Raw genomic sequence first — 6191 nt, 5'->3', positions numbered from 1 at the left:
GATGTAGTAATAGAAATTATTAATGTTATTAAATCTCAACCTTTGAGAATATGTCTTGTTAATAATTCCGTGTGATGAAATAAGAAGCACACATAAAGCTCTTCTGCTGTTTATGAAGGTATAATGGTTTTCTTGAAGAAAAGCATTTGTGCAAGTGAGTTGCAAGTTGAACAAGCCACTTGTATTTTTAATGGAACAGAAGATCATTAAAAGAATGTTGACAAACTATACATATTCAGATTTGGGTATTGGGCAAATATTTTCTTGAAAATACACAAAGTGGGTTTGCGACTTCAAGGAAAACAACTGACAGTAGAGGTTGCCAATGATAAACTTTGAATTTTAAAGGAAGAATTAAATTTTGGAAAATGTGTGTCTCTCAGTATGAAGTTAATGTTCCCCAATAGTTCAAACATTTTAAGGAGACTGGTGGTGATATGTAAAACTATGTCACGGGAGACCTTCAAGATGGCGGAGGAGTTAAGACGTGGAGATCACCTTTCTCCATCTATATGTGGAACAACTGCTACAGAACACCTACTGAATACTGGCAGAAGACCTCAGACTTCTCAAAAGACAAGAAACTCCCCACATACCAGGGTAGGGCAAAAGAAAAAAGAAAAAACAAAGACAAAAGAATAAGGACGGGACCTGTACCTCTGGGAGGGAGCTGTGAAGGAGGAAAAGTTTCCACGTACTAGGAAGCCCCCTCACTGGCAGAGACGGGGGTGGCAGGGGGAAAGCTTCAGAGCCACGGAGGAGAGCACAGCAGCAGGGGTGCAGAGGCAAAGCAGAGAAATTCCCGCACAGAGGATCAGTGCCAAGAGGCCCTCACCGGCCTGAGAGGCTTGTCTGCTCACACCACAGGGTGGCTGGGGGCTGGGAGCTGAGGTTCGGGCTTTGGAGGTCAGACCCCAGGGAGAGGACTGGGGTTGGCTGTGTGAACACAGCCTGAGGGGCTAGTGTGCCACAGCTAGTCAGGAGGGAGTCTGGGAAAAAGTCTGGAACTGCCTAAGAGGCAAGAAACCATTGTTTTGTGGTGTGCAAGGAGAGGGGATTCAGAACACCACCTGAACGAGCTCCAGAGATGGGTACGAGCAGTGGTTATCAGCGTGGACACCAGATACTGACATGAAATACTAAGACTGCTGCTGCAGCCACCAAGAAGCCTTTGTGCAAGCACAGGTCACTATCCACACCTCCCCTCCTGGGAGCCTGTGCAGCCCGCCACTGCCAGGGTCCTGTGATCCAGGGACAACTTTCCTGGGAGAACACACGGTGTGCCTCAGGCTGTTGGAAAATAACACCGGCTTCTGCCATGTAGCCTCGTTCTGCATTCCATACCCCTCCATTGCCCCCACCTGAGTGAGCCAGAGCCCCCTAATCAGCTGCTCCTTTAACCCTGTCCTGTCTGGGCGAGAACAGACGCCCTCAGGAGACCTACACACAGAGGCGGGGCTAAATCCAAAGCTGAACACCAGGAGCTGTGTGAACAAAGAAGAGAAAGGGAAATTTCTTCCAGCAGCCTCAGGAGCAGTGGATTAAATCTCCACAATCAACTTCATGTAGCCTGCATCTCTGGAATACCTGAAGAGACAATGAATCATCCCAAAAGTGAGGCAATGGGCTTTGGGAGCAACTGTAGACTTGGGTTTGTTTTCTGCATCTAATTTGTTTCTGGTTTTATGTTTATCTTAGTTTAGTATTTAGAGTTTATTATCATTGGTAGATTTATTTATTGATGGTTGCTCTCTTCCTCCTTTTTGTTTATATATAGATTTTTAAATATATTTGCTTTTTCCCCTTTCATGAGTGTGTATGTGTATGCTTCTTTGTGTGATTTTGTCTGAATAGCTTTGCTCTTACCAGTTTTTCAAGGGTTCTATCTGTCCTTTTTTCTGTATGTGTTTTTTTTAAGTATAGTTTTTAGCACTTGTTATCATTGGTGGATTTGTTTTTTGGTTTGGTTGCTCTCTCTTTCTTTTTTTTTCTTTTTGTTTTACTTAAATTTTTTTAAAATAATTTTTACACTTTTTAACTTTAATTATTTTATTTTATTTTTTTCTTTCTCTTTTTTTCTCATTTTCCTTCTGAGCCACGTGGCAGACAGGGTCTTGGTGCTCTGGCCAGGTGTCAGACCTCTGCCTTTGAGGTGGGAAAGCTGAGTTCAGAACATTGCTCCACCAGAAAATTCCTGTCTCCACACATTATCAAATGGTGAAAGCTCTCCCACAGATCTCCATCTCAATGCTAAGTCCCAGCTGCACTCAACGACCAGCAAGACACAGTGCTGGCCATCCTATGCCAAACAACTAGAAAGACAGGAACACAACACCACCCATTAGCAGAGAGGCTGCCTAAAATAATAATAAAGTCACAGACACCTCAAAACACACCACTGGGCGTGGTCCTTCCCACCAGAGAGAGAGGATGCAACCTCATCCACCAGAACACAGGCACTAGTCCCCTCCACCAGGAAACCTACAAACCCACTGAACCAACCTTACCCACTGGGGACAGACACCAAAATCAATGGGAGCTACGAACATGCAGCCTGCAAAAAGGAGACCCCAAACACAGTAAGTTAAGCAACATGAGAAGACAGAGAAACACACAGCAGATGAAGGAGCAAGGTAAAAACCCACCAGGCCAAACAAATGAGGAGGAAACAGGCCATCTACCTGAAAAAGAATTAAGAGTAATGATAGTAAAGATGATCCAAAATCTTGGAAATAGAATGGAGGAAATACAAGAAACGTTTCAAAAGGACCTAGAAGAACTAAAGAGCAAACAAACAATAATGAACAACACAATGAAATTAAAAATTCTCTAGAAGGAATCAATGGCAGAATAACTGAGGAAGAAGAACGGATAGTGACCTGGAAGATAAAATAGTGGAAATAACTACTGCAGAGCAAAATAAAGAAAAAACAATGAAAAGAATTGAGGACAGTCTTAGAGACCTCAGGGACAACATTAAACGCACCAACATTCTAATTATAGAGGTCCCAGAAGAAGGAGAGAAAAAGAAAGGGACTGAGAAAATATTTGAAGAGATTATAGTTGAAAACCTCGCTAATATGGGAGTGGAAATAGTCAAGTCCAGGAAGTGCACAGAGTCCCATACAGGATAAATCCAAAGAGAAACTTGCCAAGACACATATTACTCAAACAATCAAAAATTAAATTCACAGAAAAAATATTAAAAGCAGCAAGGGAAAAACAACAAATAACACACAAGGGAAACCCCATAAGGTTAACAGCTGATCTTTCAACAGAAACTCTGCAAGCCAGAGGGAATGGCAGGACATATTTAAAGTGATGAAAGGGAAAAACCTACAACCAAGATTATGCCACCCAGCAAGAATCTCATTCAGATTCAATGGAGAAATTAAAACCTTCACAGACAAGCAAAAGTTAAGAGAATTCAGCATCACCAAACCAGCTTTACAACAAATGCTAAAGGAACTTCGCTAGGCAGGAAACACAAGTGAAGGAAGAGACCTATGAAAATAAACCCAAAACATTTAAGAAAATGGTAATAGGAACATACATATTGATAACTACCTTAAACGTAAATGGATTAAATGCTCCAACCAAAACACATAGACTGCTGAATGGATACAAAAATAAGACCCATATATATGTAGTCTACAAGAGACCCACTTCAGACCTAGGGACACATACAGACTGAAAGTGAGGAGATGGAAAAAGATATTCCATGCAAATGGAAATCAAAAGAGAGCTGGAGTAGCAATTCTCATATCAGACAAAATAGGCTTTAAAATAGGAACTATCACAAGAGACAAAGAAGGACACTACATAATGATCAAGGGATCAATCCAAGAAGAAGATATAACAATTGTAAATATTTATGTACCCAGATACGGGCACCTCAATACATAAGGCAAATACTAACAGCCATAAAAGGGGAAATCGAAAGTAACACAATCATAGTAGGGGATGTTAACACCCCACCTTCACCCATGGACAGATCATCCAAACAGAAAATAAATGAGGAAACACAAGCTTTAAATGATACATTAAACAAGTTGAACTTTATTGATATTTATAGGACATTCCATCCAAAAGCAACAGAATACACTTTCTTCTCAAGTGCTCATGGAAATTTCTCTAGGATAGATCATATCTTTGGTCACAAAACAAGCTTTGGTAAATTTAAGAAAATTGAAATCGTATCAGGTATCTGTTCCGACCACAATGCTATGAGACTAGATAGCAATTACAGAAAAATCTCTGTAAAAAGTACAAACACATGGGGGCTAAACAATATGCTACTAAATAACCAAGAGATCACTGAAGAAATCAAAGAGGAAATCAAAAAATACCTAGAAATAAATGACAATTAAAACATGATGACCCCAAACCTATGGTATGCAGAAAAGCAGTTAGTTCTAAGAGGGAAGTTTATAGCAACACAATCCTACCTCAAGTAACAAGAAACATCTCAAATAAACAACCTAACCTTACACCTAAAGCAATTAGAGAAAGAAGAACAAAAATCCCCAAAGTTAACAGAAGGAAAGAAATCATAAAGATCAGATCAGAAATAAATGAAAAATAAATGAAGGAAACAATAGCACAGATAAATAAACCTAAAAGGTAGTTCTTTGAGAAGATAAACAAAATTGAAAAACCATTAGCCAGACTCATCAAGAAAAAAAGGGAGAAGACTCAAATCAATAGAATTAGAAAGGAAAAAGGAGAAGTAACAACTGACACTGCAGAAATACAAAGGATCAGGAGAGATTACTACAAGCAACCATATGCCAATAAAATGGACAACCTGGAAGAAATGGGCAAATTCTTAGAAAAGCACAACCTTCCAAGACTGAACCAGGAAGAAATAGAAAATATAAAGACACCAATCACAAGCAATGAAATTTTAATTGTGATTAAAAATCTTCCAACAAACAAGAATCCAGGACAAGATGGCTTCACAGTTGAATTCTATCAAACATTTAGAGAAGAGCTAACACCTATTCTTCTAAGAGCTAACACCTCTTCCAAAATATAGCAGAGGTAGGAACACTCCAAAACTCATTCTATGTGGCCACCGTCACTCTGATACCAAAACAGACAAAGATGGCACAAAGAAAGAAAACTACAGGCCAATATCACTGATGAGCATAGATGCAAAAATCCTCAACAAAACACTAGCAAACAGAATCCAACAGCACATTAAAAGGATCATACACCATGATCAAGTCGGGTTTATCCCAGGAATGCAAAGATTCTTCAATATCTGCAAATCAATCAATGTGATACTCCATATTAAAAATTGAAGGAGAAAAACCATATGATCATCTTAAGAGATGCAGAAAAAGCTTTCAACAAAATTCAACACATATTTATGATAAAACCCTCCAGAATGGAGGCATAGAGGGAACTTACCTAAACATAATAAAGGTCATATAAGACACATCCACAGCCAACATTGTTCTGAATGGTGAAAAACTGAAACCATTTCCTCTAAGATCAGGAACAAGACAAGGTTGCCCACTTTCACCACTATTATTCAACATTGGTTTGGAAACGTTAGCCATAGCAATCAGGGAGGAAAAAGAAATAAAATGAATCCAAATCGGAAAAGAAGAAGTAAAAGCTGTCTCTGTTTGCAGATGACATGATACTATACATAGAAAATCCTAAAGATGCTATCAGAAAACTATTAGAGTTAATCAATGAATTTGGTAAAGTAGCAGGATACAAATTTAATGCACAGAAATCTCTGGCATTCCTATAAACTAATGATGAAAAATCTGAAAGTAAAATTAAGGAAACACTTCCATTTACCAATCCAACAGAAAGAATAAAATACCTAGGAATAAACTTACCTAAAGAGACAAAAAACCTGTATGCAGAAAACTATAAGATACCGATGAAAGAAATTAAAGACAATACAAACAGAGAGATATACCATGTTCTTGTATTGGAAGAATCAACATTGTAAAAAAGACTACACTGCCCAAAGCAATCTACAGATTCAATGCAATCCCTATCAAACTACCACTGGCATATTTTACAGAATTAGAACAGAAAATTGCACAATTTATATGGAAACACAGAAGACCCTGAAGAGCCACAGCAATCTTTAGAAAGAAAAACAGAGCTGCAGAACTTAGGCTCCCTGACTTCAGACTATACTACAAAGCTACAGTAATCAAGAC

This window comes from Lipotes vexillifer, unplaced genomic scaffold (genome assembly GCF_000442215.2).
Source record: "Lipotes vexillifer unplaced genomic scaffold, Lipotes_vexillifer_v1.1 scaffold817, whole genome shotgun sequence".
Classification (NCBI taxonomy): domain Eukaryota; kingdom Metazoa; phylum Chordata; class Mammalia; order Artiodactyla; family Lipotidae; genus Lipotes; species Lipotes vexillifer.
The sequence above is the reverse complement of the archived record's forward strand: the minus strand, read 5'-3'. Positions refer to the sequence as shown.